The sequence below is a fragment of the Canis lupus genome, chromosome 8, assembly GCF_048164855.1.
Source record: "Canis lupus baileyi chromosome 8, mCanLup2.hap1, whole genome shotgun sequence".
NCBI classification, from domain to species: domain Eukaryota; kingdom Metazoa; phylum Chordata; class Mammalia; order Carnivora; family Canidae; genus Canis; species Canis lupus.
The window spans coordinates 45,088,554-45,102,490 of NC_132845.1; the positions used below are offsets into that span (position 1 = coordinate 45,088,554).

At 43.0% G+C, this 13,937-nt stretch overlaps 1 protein-coding gene and 1 long non-coding RNA gene across 4 annotated transcripts in view; both read right to left on the bottom strand.

Annotated features, from left to right (window-relative positions):
- GRIN2A (glutamate ionotropic receptor NMDA type subunit 2A) overlaps positions 1-13,937 on the bottom strand; it is a 546,601-nt gene that overhangs the window by 85,602 nt on the left and 447,062 nt on the right. The gene's annotated exons all lie outside the window — the stretch shown is intronic.
- LOC140638429 (uncharacterized) lies at positions 2,349-8,423 on the bottom strand. The gene is made up of 3 exons (XR_012035470.1): positions 6,183-8,423; positions 3,574-3,695; positions 2,349-2,496 (listed from the first exon to the last, which is right to left on the bottom strand). It is a non-coding gene; the product is annotated as an uncharacterized lncRNA (long non-coding RNA).

A 13,937-nucleotide genomic window follows, 5' to 3' on the forward strand; every position in this document is an offset into this window, starting at 1 on the left:
TTCTGAGAACCAAGCTGGAAGACCAAGAAGAAAGAATGAGGTCACTAGAGCCTTCCTAGTTGGGAGTTCTCTCCTGCACAGGAGCTGGTACTGCTCAGACGTGAAGCTTCTCTCAAAGCTGACTCTTACTCATTCTGCACAGAGGAGTGTGGGTTCAAATCCTGACTTGGCCAAGTCCTAGCTGGGGCAAGTCAGACAATAAGGATCAAGTCAGTCGTTAACATTTATCAGGTGCTTTACTATGTGTTTCCAGGCTCAGCGCTGAGAGTTTATCATGTATTATCTGACTCAAATCTCAAAGCAACTCTAGGAGGTGGTGAACGACGACTACACTTATTGCTTGGTGGTAAAGTGAGGCTCAAAAAGATGAAGTATCTTGCTTAGGTCACAATGTAAAGGTCAAAGCAGGAATTTAAACTTGGTCAGTAAAGATGAGCACTGCTAGGGATGCCTGGGTGGCTCAGTCAGTTAAGCGTTTGCCTTTGGCTTAGGTCAGGATCCCGGGGTCCTGGGATCGAGCCCCAAATGGGGCTCCCCACTCAGCAGGGAGTTTGCTTCTCCCTCTGCCTGCTTGTATGCTTGCTGTCTGTCTCTGTCTCTCTCTCTCAAATAAATAAAATCTTTAAAAAAGAATAAGCACTGCTTCATCTCTACCTTCCTCTATGAAATTTGGTTTCTTCATATCTTAAAGGTAAATAATAGTGTCTACCTTATAGATTTGGCATAAGAATTACATAAGATCCTAAATTAAGTCTTTCTGAGGGCACCTGGGTGATGCAGTCAGTTAGTCAGTCAGTTGAGTGTCTGACTCTTTTTTTTTTTAAGATTTTATTTATTTATCCATGAAAGACAGAAAGAGAGAGAGAGAGAGAGAGAGAGAGAGAGAGAGGCAGAAACACAGGCAGAGAGAGAAGCAGGCTCCATGCAGGGAGCCCGATGTGGGACTCAATCCTGGGACTCCAGGATCATGCCCCGGGCTGAAGGCAGGTGCTAAACTGCTGAGCTACTCAGGGATCCCGAGTGTCCAACTCTTGACTTCAGATCAGATCATGATCTCAGGGTCATGAGACTGAGTCCTGTACCAGGCTCAGTGCTCAGCATAGAGTCTGCTTAAGATTTTCTCTCTCCCTCTCCCTTTGCCCCTCCTGCTCATGCTCTTTCTCACTAAAATAAATAAATAAATATTCTAAAAAAATAAGTATTTCTGTTTCCACTATTCTGGGAATTTTAAATATTAATTCATGTAATTCTAAAAAATAGACTGGTGAATAAGATATTATACTATTATCACTTCATTTTATGGATGAGGGGACTGAGGCATGGGGTTTAAGCAACTCGTTTAGTCCCTGCAGCATGGGTGGGAGAATCAGGATCTGAACCCAGGACTCACTTTTAAATAAGTGAGGAAATGCAATGAGAAGGTTTTGCTAGGGCAAAAGGGGGAGGGCAGGGAGAGGAGAAAACTTGGATAATGCAGAAACCTGACAATCAGCCAGATGGTTAAGGTCAATTCCAACAGGGATAGGTCATTTTGATAGTATGTGTGGTCTTCCTCCAAAAGCACATAACCTCACTCTGATCGTTAAGAAAAATATTGGAAATTTCCCAACTTTGGGGCATCTTTGAAAAGAGCTGACCAAAACTCCTCAAAACTGTGAAGGTCATCAGAATACAAGGAATGGCCGGGAAACTGTCACAGCCATGAGGAGTGTAAGGAGACCTTGTGATTGAATGTAGCGGGGTGTCCTAGATGAGACAGTAGGATGGCACAGAAAAAAGACAGTAGATAGAAACCAGTGAAATCTGAATGAAACATAGGCGTTAGTCAACAATAACGAATCAATACTGGCTCATGAATTGGGACACACACCATATTAGTGTCAGATGTTAGTAATCAGAGTAATGTGAGGCATGTGAGAACTCATTGTATTGCTTTCTCAATCTCTCTGTAAATCAAAAACTATTCAAAATACAAAGGTTAATTTTTTTTCTGAATTCGAAAGAGAGAATTTTTAAAAATAGCACATATACTCTCAGAGAGACAAGAGTAGGAGAGTTGCCACAAGTGTGAACTGTGGAACCAGGTGTCCTGGCTTCAGATCCCAGCTGTGCCACCTGGACATACAGTTGACCCTTGAACAACATGGTTTTGAGCTGTGTTATATGCAGCTGGTCTTTGATCAAGACAGCATGGTACCATAAGTGTATTTCCTCCTGCTTGTGATTTTCTCCATAACATTTTCTTTTCTCAAGCTTATTTTATTGTAAGAATGCAGTACGTAATAAATAGGACATGCAAAATACATGTTAATCAGCTGTTTATATCATCAGTAATGGTTTCAGTCAACAGGCCATTAGTTGTGAAGTTTTTGGGGGAATCAAAAGTTATACTTGGATTTTCAACTGCATGGCATAGGGGGTAGGGTAGGCGCCCCTAACCCCTCTGTTCAAGGGTCAGGTGTATTGCTTGCTGTCTTTCTGCTTCAATAGCATCATCTGAAAAATACAATGATGATAGTAGTATAACTCATGTTTTTGCTGAGAGGACTAACTCGGTTACTCTATGTAAGACACAAGGAGAAATGGCCAGCCCAGGGGAAGGTGCTGTATGTCTTTTGTCGTGGCTTAAATCAATGACCAAAAAAAAAAAAAAAAAAAAAAAAAAAAAGCTTTTAAAGGGGAGTTCATATTGGGGTGCCTGGGTGGTACATTCAGTCAATCAGTGGACTCTTGGCTTCAGCTCAGGTCATGGTCTCAGGGTCATGAGCTGGAGCCCTGCATCAGGCTCCACACTCAGCAGGGAGTCTGCCTCTGCCTTTCTCTCTCTCTTTCTCAAAAAATAAACAAATCTAAAAAACTAAATAAGTAAAGGGGAGTTCATATCATTTCATGTTCTAACTCCATAAAAACATTTCTACTTTCTTTTTTTCATAAAGGCATTCCTGGATACTAACCTGAGTTAGTTTTTTTCCTCCCCCACAGCAGGGATTTTAGCAACATGTCACCATCTTCTCCACATTTCGCCCTAGGGTTCTGTAACAACCTTCTGCTTCGTGCATGCCCATTGTCAGTTTCCCGTGTTTTTAGGTGGCAGCATGTTGGCTTTCCTTCGTTGAGATCCCTGACTCTAATTTTGAGAACAGGCACGTGGCCCTTACATGGCACATCTGTGCATTTGGCCTCTGAGCCATAGTAATTTCGGCTCAGGAATGTGCATGTGACCTAGGCTGAGCCAATGGGAGTTTGTCCTGGGACTTTTGGGATGATTAACATAGGGTGGTCATGATGGAAGAACCTATCAGAGAAAGGCTGCAGAGCTAAGCAACAGGAGACAGCAATAAAATCTGAATGGCATTGCTTGAGCTCTTACAAAAATAAAAGCTGACATTCACAAGGCACTTAGTATGTATTAGGTGCTATTCTTAGCACTATTTTAATTCTTATAAATACTCTACACAGAATACATAGGTGCAAGCAGATGATTTTTACCTCTATCATGAATTTTTTAATAATTAAGAACAGTCCCAAACCCACCCAAATGTACTGTGTGGGAGGAGGAAAAAAAATCTTTACCTTCAAAATAAACTGGATTTTGGTGATAAACCTTTGAGCATTTTCGGCAAATATACTGAAGTCTTGAGGACAAAGAAAAATAATTGACCTCTGATGGAGAAAAGCGATTCTGTTAAAAAGAACTATAAAAGGGGGAAATTAACTTTGCAATGATTTTTTTATCCATTTTTATTAATAAAATTTAAATACAGTGCCTTTAGAAAGCTAATTGCTCTTCAGCTCTTGGAAAATGTTTTCTGAAAGGGCAGTGATTAGTTATCAAAATGTTCAGCCACTATTTTCTTAGAGCAGAGATAATTTCATGTCCAGAAATTGTCATAAGTTAATGTTCACCCCTTCATGGCTGGGTAGATTCAGAGAGATGTCACAGAGGCCGTACGGGGCTGGAAGAAATTAGGTTAATAGGTGTTTGTGGCTCTCCTCTCAAAGAGCTGTGTTTGATTTTTATTTGATCTGTTCATGAAATGCTTGCAAGAAACAATTAAAATCTCCTCGTAACTGGTCTCCTGAGCCACCCCCTAAAATCACATCAAAACACCAAAATCATGCCTCTACCCTCCCTCAAATCTTTCTATGACTCATAGAGTCCACAGAATCAAATGCAGACTCCCCTTAAGATGAATGGACTAACCAACGGATCTCACCACCTTCTCTGCTCTCTACTTGCTCTCACTTTTCCTCTCTCTCAGACGCCCTATGCACACTCTCACACATGTAGGCATCCGAATGCACATATACTCACACCTACACATACTCATCTATGTGCACATGTACAGATATACATATCATTATACCAAAACATCTATACATAAACCCAAAGGCAAACCCACATCTATACAGACACATACTCATACCTGCCCAAACTTGCCATACGGCCATAGATGCACTCACATCCACCCACACATGCACAACTACACAGCTACACAGACATTGCACACACACTCACATGTCTACACATCCACAATACTAAGCCACAACAGTGCATACGCTTTCTGCTTCTCACCAGACACACCCAGGCTGACACCCACTTCCTTGCCTTTGCCAGCACTATTTCCTTCTCCTTGTCACCTCCACAAACTGAAGTCCTACCCGTGCTTTCCAGATCCAGCTCATATACCACTTCTTACATGAAGCCTGATTCTCCAGCTGGAATGCAATTTTGCATTTTCTGGGCCTCCAGAACACCCTCTCTTGCCCTTGAATTCTCTCATGTGTTCATTTATGGCTCGATATGTGCATCTGGTGCTTGACACCATTGCAGGCACTGTAGGAGGCCCCAGGGCTACTACAATCATGAACAGTGCAGGCCTGGCCCCTGTCTTCAGCATTTCCACTCTGGTTGGAGAAGAGAAGTCAAAGCTCAACAGCAATAGAGAGAGATAATGGCCGCGCAGGGAGTGAGCACAGGATGAGAGAGTTTCCTGCTCTGGAAGGGGACCAAGAGATACTTCTAACAGGAAGTGACTTCCAACAATGAACCAGAGCCCACGTGTGGCTTGTTAAGGGGTTCCATCTTTATTTAGCCTTAGGATACTTTTTATCAGGGGAGGGATAAAACCGGTCTGATGGATCAGAATGCTTCTTCTCAATGCAGTGCAGAGAAAGGGTTTGTGGCTAAAAGATTTTGGACATGGGGAGATATGGCTAGGAGGCAGCTGCATTAATTTGGATGAGCAGGATGCAGGACCACCAGGATGAGGCTGGCATGAACTTGAGCTCTCCAAGTGGCCCAATCACCAGAACTCAGAGACTGACTGTATGACTGTGTGGGTATGGGGAAATGAAGGCCCAGTTTGTCTTGCGTGGTAGTTCTGTTAAAGGGTTGACCTGGCCAGTCTTGCGCAACCACGTCAGCCACATCAAGCTGCACCACAGTGCTCACCCACCAGTCAGCTTGATAAATATTTGCTGAATTGAACCTGATTCAGACTGCCGCACACCCTCCATTTTTACTCAGAATTCAAAGGTAAAAGAGGAGAGTAGAGTAGCCTGTTTACTCAGCTCCTCTCCTTGGAGACAAGACAATAGGGATTGCTAAATTAAAAATCAGAGAGGAAATTTATTAAAACCGACAATGGAAGCAGAGTTCACACTATCTAGGCTCCAGGTTGACTGGCCCCGCTTAGCTCATTTCATAACCAAGGGACAAACAGGCTTTAAAACAAACACTTAGCGTGTGCGAAACATCGGAACGCATTTCACTCCAGATAATAAGCAGTGATTTACTCCCAAGCTGGAGAAAATATGAGTAATTAACTCTTCAGGAAGATGAATTTAAGGAGAAAAACAAAGCAAACAAGAGGCCAATTTCTCTCTACCTGAAATATAAAGTCTTTCAAAGGACATGAGATGAATGGTCGTGAAGGGAATCTAAAATGATTTAATGTCCATATTTAGCATAAACAGCATCATCGATTAGCATCACTTCTTGCCTCAGCATGCAAATCTAATGCAAAAGCAAGCTGGTGGCAGCTTTACACACGAGTAATTCTACGTCTTGGGTTGTTCCTTGAAACCAAAAGCAGATCTGAATTTGATTGATCTGGAAATCACAACAAGGATGCCGGAGTCCCAACCATGGCCTAATAGGGAACTGAAATGCACTCTACCTGGAGCACTTTGCAGTTGAGCCCAAAGATTTTTGTTTTAAACCAAGATCCGACCTAAAGTTCATCCAAGGTGGCTAGGGTCTTCTGAAACCAGAAGTCACACCGGAATCCGCTTTCTCCTGCATGGTGTATGTGAACAAGCTTCTGCAAAGAAACCACTGAAGAGCAGTGGGGCCAAACCATTTTGTCTTTGATGCCACAGGGCCTCAGATGGGGCCAACTGGCAGAGTGAAACCAAGAGCTGCTTTTCAGTAATGAGGTACAATGTCTCGTTTTTTTTGGTAGTGTCCCCTTCTTTTGAATGCCTGGGTTTAAATGCCATTATCCAAGGTGGTGGTATCATGAAACTTTGGTGTGAATAAGACCCTTTCCTGGGGGGCTGATTCAGAATGCAGACCTAGATCTTTAAAGTGCCTGCATCAGTAGGTCTGGGATGAGGCCTGAGAGTCTGACTTTTCAACCAGGATCCTAGGGCGTTCTGCTTTAGGTGGTCTGAGGATCATATTTTGGGAAGCACCAAAAGGATCATACCTCTGGCCACCAGCAGGATTAAATCCGGGGAAAGTAAAAGACGGAAATCTTTCTTCTCGGGTTACTTATGTAACCAGTGGCAATTGCCAGCAGATCTAAAATAAGTTTAATCAGCTATTAGAGCCTTAATTAAATTCCTCTCAGTTGAAATTTCAGAATTGCCTAATTGTTACACAGCTCACATTAGAGCAGTTGCTTTTTTTTTTCCTCCCATAATAACTGCTCTCGAGATAATCTAATATCTTTATGGATAGCAGCATCAACTGTCTTAGAATCCAGCACTGATCTGGTAATTCATGGAGATGAGTTTTGATCGCTGCTATTTCCATAAACAACCTGCATATTTGCTTTCATTCTTCTCTTGAGGTTCAGCCAACGGAAGAAGAGCTCCAAGCTTGTTCGACCACAAATTTAAAAATGAAAGTCTCTGGAATGATGGGCCACCATTTTCTTCAGCAGTTCACTTAAAATACCTCATCCTCCAGAGTCCCTGTGTTCCCAGGTCCCGAGAGAGGGATAGAAGTTCTATTTCTTTGGTTTACTTTTTTGTGTGTGCTCTTAGAAGTGATGTGACCTGATAATTAGCTCAACAGTTAATCGCATTTTCTTTGTCTTCTTTGGCTCTACATCGGAATGATACAACATTAGAAACTTGAAAATTCAGCAAAACATAAAACAGAGCTAGCTTATAATTACTAATTAACTTTTTGCACATGCTCTTGGGATGTATCTGTCGGCCTTCCCTGGGCAGCAGTGATGATTATTAAATAATTAATAACTACAAGAACTGCATTTCTTGATGCCTTTTTTCATCTCACTCTGACAGCCCTGTAAGGAAGAGCCCATCATCACCCTCATCTGACCAGTTGAGAAATGGGGAGCTTACGTGGCTTGTGGCTTGCCCAAGATCAAACAGTGACTGTGACTTGAGAGCCTGGGGCCATTGTCACTGCCTGTCTTGTTCCCAAGGCTGCCATCATATTTGCTTCAGTAAATACGAGGACAGACAGGAGCAGTTTGCTCTGTTGAGGGAATATTCCATGGATCAATCGGAAAGACAGAAAAGAGCCATATCCTGGGCAGCTGGGACTCCTGAGAAGGAGAGAGAACAGCCAGAGGTGGTGGTCTCACAGGTCTCTTTCATGTATGGCAGTTTTCCTTCCTCAGTTTACCTAATAGCTAATTCTTCTAAGGACCCTGGACTCCTCCATGGGAAAGGCTCTAACAGCAGAACTGTAGTCAGCCCTTACACTGCTACCAACACCCCACATCCAAAAGGCGATTAGAATAATAATAGATCAGGGGGAGAAAAAAATCAACCGCTCAAATGTGAACTGAGTGACAATTAGGTAATTTGGGGATTTCGACCAAGAGGAATGTAATTAAGGCTCTAACAGCTGATTAGACTTTTTCTGTGCCTCTGTGGTAATCTCCAACCGTTACATAAGGAGCCATAGAAGGGAGGATTCCATCTTCCTTTTGTATCATGGTTACTTGGGATGCTGATGGTCAAGGCCTCGTGTCTCCAACTACAGTGCTGCATGGGTTATTATCAAAACTCAGACATAAACTTGGTGGAGATCCTTATAGGACTGTAGCCTTGGAGAAGAAAACCAGAGTGGATACAAGTCTGCAAATTCAGCTCAGAAAGAGACGTGATGGGGAAGGGGACAATCATAGCATCACGTGGGTGGCCAGGGCTGGGGAGGCTTGGGGGTGGGTAGGAGCAGTAGGCATAGAACACTGACCTAAGGAATAGAATAGGCATAGAATCTGACCTAAGGTCAATCCTCTGTAACAATAGCAGGGATAATCACTATCATTTTTAACACCTTCACAAGGACACTTTAGAAATACGCTCATGGTTTCCCTTTTGACCTTCCAATGTACTTTTTCTGGGTAAATTTCAGAGATCAGGGTGGTTTCTACTTGTGAGATAAATGAAATGCCATCTGTAATGTGGCAGAGTAAATAGCTCTTTCTTGATTGTTTTACCTGAATGATATTTAGCAGCTCTCACTGCCTTGGCAGAGTTGCCAGTAAACGTTAGGATGTGGTCAAGAGAGGCAGGCTCAGACCCAGACTGATACCTAGGAGGACAGCTCCTTGGTTGGGATTATCAAGTCATTCTTCATTCTCACTAGACTGAAAATTACGACAAGGCTGGGCATGAATATAGATGGGATGCCTCCTTTTCACCCTGGGTAACTTTTTTTTAAATGAAAACCTTGAAAAGTGGCAAACATTTTGGGCTGAGTGTGTAACAGTTTATAAAAGGAGATAAGTTCCAGGTAATTAAATTGCAGACCAAGGAAGCAAGGGACTTCAATGCATCAAACTTGACTTGAGGGATGGAACAGGCAAAACCTGATGGATTTCCTCACTCAGCATTATGTAAAAAAGCCAATTCCATTTGGATCTCGGCCCTGAACGAAGTTAACCTCATTGACAGTGTCTGCAGAGTTTTAAAATAAGGTTAAAAGACCTGAGGGTATCGATTAGCTGCAAAGCATTTCATCCCCTTGCCTGTGAAGTTCCTGGGTTGTCAAAGTGGGGTGCTCAGAACTTGGTGTCAGGTCTCTGATGGGCATTTGTTCTTCAGTATCTGGGGAAAAATAACAAATTTAAGTCTTTGAGCTGGACGGTTTCCTCCTTCCAGATGAAAAGGGAAAGCCAGGGGTTGGTGCCTGAGGCCCTGCTAGTTATTAGGAGGATGCTAACCTAAACTCCCCATATGTGGGTAAGACCTATTGCCGTGATGAAATGCACTGATCACAGTTCCAATTCTCCTTAGGTGAGACGGCGTTTTGACAATCGTTTTTCTTTGCTCAGCTCAGGCCCCAAACTACTTTGTTCCAGGCTTGTCTGAGCCCTAAAGTCTTCCAGCAAGAGGATGCTTTGAAATACTAAAGCCAACAGAAGATTTAATGGTGAGGAAACAGTAATAAGCTTATCCACAGCTTTGCCCACTATTAAAAACATGATTAGTAGGAGGCAGTGGGGGAGAGGAGGATCCCCTTAGGATCGGCTAGATAAGATTCACTATTTCAGAACACTGAGCATAAGTAACCCTCCACTGTCGATCCAATTTCACCCAAACCAATTATCCTCATCTTGGACACTAATGAACAATTCCAGAGCGCTGTCCATACTGGGACGAAATTCAGATCTTGGTGACCAACCAGGCAGCTACTCAGCATTTCCTGTTGAATTATACTGGCAACCTCATAGTTTAAAAGGCTCTTGGAGTCAAAAGATCCAAGTGCAAGTTCAATAATGGTAAGTATGAGCTGTGTCACCAAGGTTAAATTAAAGCTTTTCAGACCCTCGCAAATTGTTTCCAAAGATTCTGAGCATCAACAACTGATAGGCAAAGCTAGTCTCTAGGCTTTCAGCCACTTAGGGTTGGAGTACATGGATTCATGGGTGACTTTATTCAACAAATGCTTACTGAGTGCCTAGCATGTGTCATAAACTGTTCGAACACTGGTGATACAGCACTTAGTAGGCTCAAAGCTGGGGAACGGTCAGCAAACTGCAGCCCAAAGGCCAACAATACTTGGATAGCCCATGAGCTAAGAATCAATTTTACATTTTTAAGTGGTTGAAAAAAAAATCAAAAGAATCGTATGCCATCACATATGAAAACTGTACAAGATCTGAATTTGTGTCCATAAATAAAGTTTGATTGGAACACAGCCATGCACATTCCCTTATGTGTTGTTTAAGGTCGTTTTCACACTAAAACAGCAGAACTGAGTACTTGCCATCTAGACAAATGGCCCACAAAGCCTACAATATTTACTAGCTGCCCTTTACAGAAAGTGTTTGCCAACCCCTGATCTAAGTTCCTATCTAGAAGAGACCCACTTACTAACCAGGAAAATGAAATAAAAGGCCACAGAATCAGTTTTAAAAAATATATTATGACAAGTGACAGAAACAGAATGGTGAAATAAATTGGTAGGGGGTGGGCACCAGGAGTGGGAGAGCAGATCTCGTGGGAGAGATGAGAAGTTACAGGTAGAGGGTCAATGGGGGGAGGGGGAGTGGTGGTTTGCAGAGAAGGCGCAGAAGTTGGAAAACCAGAACGGGGAGAAGTGACTTCTTGGATGAATGAATTGCGTGGACAAAAGCATCACAATTTAGCCAAGGGACATGTTTGTTGAAGGAAGTTCAACAAATTGGATGAAAGGTAGTTGCCTGAATTGGATAAAAAGACACACGATATACAAAGGAGATGAGAGAGAAAGAGGGATAAAGGGATACATCAGAACGGGATGACAGAAACCCTGGGATGTTGGGCTCAAATACGTGTATGTTGGAATTTGGTTGCACATGAGTTCAAACTGGCAATTGGCCTTGGGGCCCCCGAAGGATTTGCTCAATACCCAGGGATAATATGGTGACTTTATCCACGTATGGCTGGTTTTTATCATCTCCTACATCTTTTGGAATTGTTGCATTTTCAAATTATTGTATCGTTTCCTTCATAAATACTTTCATACTTGTCGGACCATATGGATCCAGTTAGAGGTCAGTTTTATAACTTCCCTACATTGTCCCCTTCCAGTCCACTTTAGCCATCCTTCCTCATAGGGGGAAATTCACTTAGAATTGCTTGATTTTGATGACTTTAAATTTAGCTAATCCACAATTCCACAATGCCCTCCCTCGGCACAGGTCTTCCCTCGCATCCCTCTGGCATGTGTCCCTGGGGCACTCTATTTTTCTCCAATTGGTCTACTCACTCATGCCTTCACTTCCTCCCTGTTCCAAACTAGTCCTCTTCGTCCATCACATTGCTCGATGTTTTGCCTACCCACAATAATCCCATCCCTGCTCTGTCCCTCTGTCACACCCTCCTGGCATCACCCTCAGGTCATCAATCTAACCACTGACTTGGCTGTAAACCACTGAGTGCAGGTGGGGATCACATAACCACAGAGATCAATATCATTTCAAATGCAAGGAATCCCTCTCTGCCCCAAAATCCTGCTCTCCTTTCCTATCCCATTCCCTAAGAACTATTTCAAACCTTCACACCTGCCCACGAGACTGCAGCTCTGCCAGCTACATCCTCACTCCCGGGTGATGTATCTGTCTCTTATTTCATAAAGTCTTATGGACAAGCCACACAGCCCATAGGCTTACCTGCTGCGGGACACCTGTCTTCCTTCTTCTCTCCTTCAGTAATGAAAGAGGCCTTCTCCTCAAGCCTAACACCACCATTTGTCCTCTAGTCATTGTCCTTTTGTGCAACCAAGACCACCAGTGGCTTTCTCAACACCAAATCCAGCAGATGCACATGTGACCTTGAGAGACCCTCCCATCTTCCATGAGTCTCCTTGCTCTGGACAGTCACACTCCTACCCTTTCTCTGCACATTTTACACGTCCTGATCCTCCCCACTGGCCTCAGACCTCCATGTTCATGTTTCTCTTACTGCCCACTCCTTGAGTATCATCGCTCTGTTGACCACCCTCAGATCTGTCTTCCCTCAGTTACTCTCAACTGCCTTCAGGAAACCTCAAACTCAATAGACTTTGAGTAGAACTCACCATCTTACCTTCAGTTGAAAAATATGCATACTTTCTCTCCCAGAGGCCAAATATGAGTTCTGGGACTCCCAACCCTGGAAATATGCCTTAATTCACCTATCTCCCTGCACCACCATATATATTAAATCAATCAGCAATCCTTGATAGCCTTAATGTTTGAATAGTTTTCCTTGACCACTTCTTCCCTAGTTTAAGATCACTACTTCATGTTAGCCCTCACCACTCACTGGTTTCTGTCACAGCTTCCAGACTGGTTTCCCTGCCCCAGAGAGGGCCTTTCAGCCTATCCCTTCCACAGTAGCCCTAGCCAGCACTCTAAATATCTCTGCATATGTGATTGGTCCACTCTCTCCCTTAGAGCATTTTGATGGCTTCTCACTCCACTTGAAATAAAGCAGAAATGCCTGATCATAGTCTAATCAACCCAGCCCATTCCCAGGTCTCTGTAGCTGGCTGCATTCATGCCAACATAATTTCTGACAACAAAATCCCCGTTCCACCCCTACCCCCTACACATTGACTCTTGAATCCCATTGAACTAATCATAGCCTTCCAAGTACATCTAACTCCTCCCGTGCTAGCTAATAATCAACACCTGCAACTCACCCTGCAAATAAAATACTTTCCCACTCTCTACCTGGCAGCCTCCTACTTGCCCTTTGAAACTCAACTTAGAAGGCAGCTCTTCTGGGAAGCAGTCCCTAACCCCACAAAACCGGCCAAGTGACCTCCTCTTTGCTTATGTCATCAAGGATTTTAAGTACCCATCAAGTCGCCTGTCTGCCCCAGCAGACTCACTGAGGGTAGGGACTGTGTTCTGTGCCTTAGCATCCCTTATATCCAGCCCAGAGCCTCTTGCAGAGTAGACACGTGTTTATTATGTAAGCAATTGAATAAATAAATGTATCAGCATGGCCACCATCACCATGATCTTCCTGTAACCAATTGCCAATTTCCTGTGGTATCATCTGGTAAAACATACTGAGAGTAATGTGGATTCCAGAGTTGGCTGAACCTGAGCACCAGCTCTTCTGCTTCTTAGCTGTGTGACCTTGGCCTTTGCTTCCTCCTCTGTAAAGTGGGCATAACACAGGTAACCATATCCTATGATTACTGTAAGAATTTTTTTTAAATGCCTACAAAGACTTTATTGTTCCATTTGTCATGTGGTCATAGTACAACCAGTATCAGGTGTTTTATGATATACAGGGCTCTGGAAAATATTACATGAATCCATTTAAATGAACCTTCCAGCCTGTTCCATCACAGGTATTCAATCAAGGTTAGGGCCATCATACCTACAGTGTGCACGTCTTCACGAAGTTGAAGTTAACCCCTGTATGTAAGTCCAGAACTGGAAAGAGCAAGGCACTAATTTTATCAGAACTCTTATTTACCAATATGACACTTAGGAAATGCATTTGCTCTTTTCCCCCTCAGGGGAGACAGATATGCTCATTCTTTACTGTTCTCTATTTTAGATGGAACGGGTATTGCCCTATTAATATAATTCTGTGCACAGAGAAGAAGGTCCTGCCAAGAGCAGCCTGGTGTTATTTTAGCTCTATCCATAAATCCAAAGGCCTGACAATTATTTTTAATTCCACTTGCTAGTTTGAGGTTCTGCGCAATTAATCCATACCATTAATTTCATAACTATAAA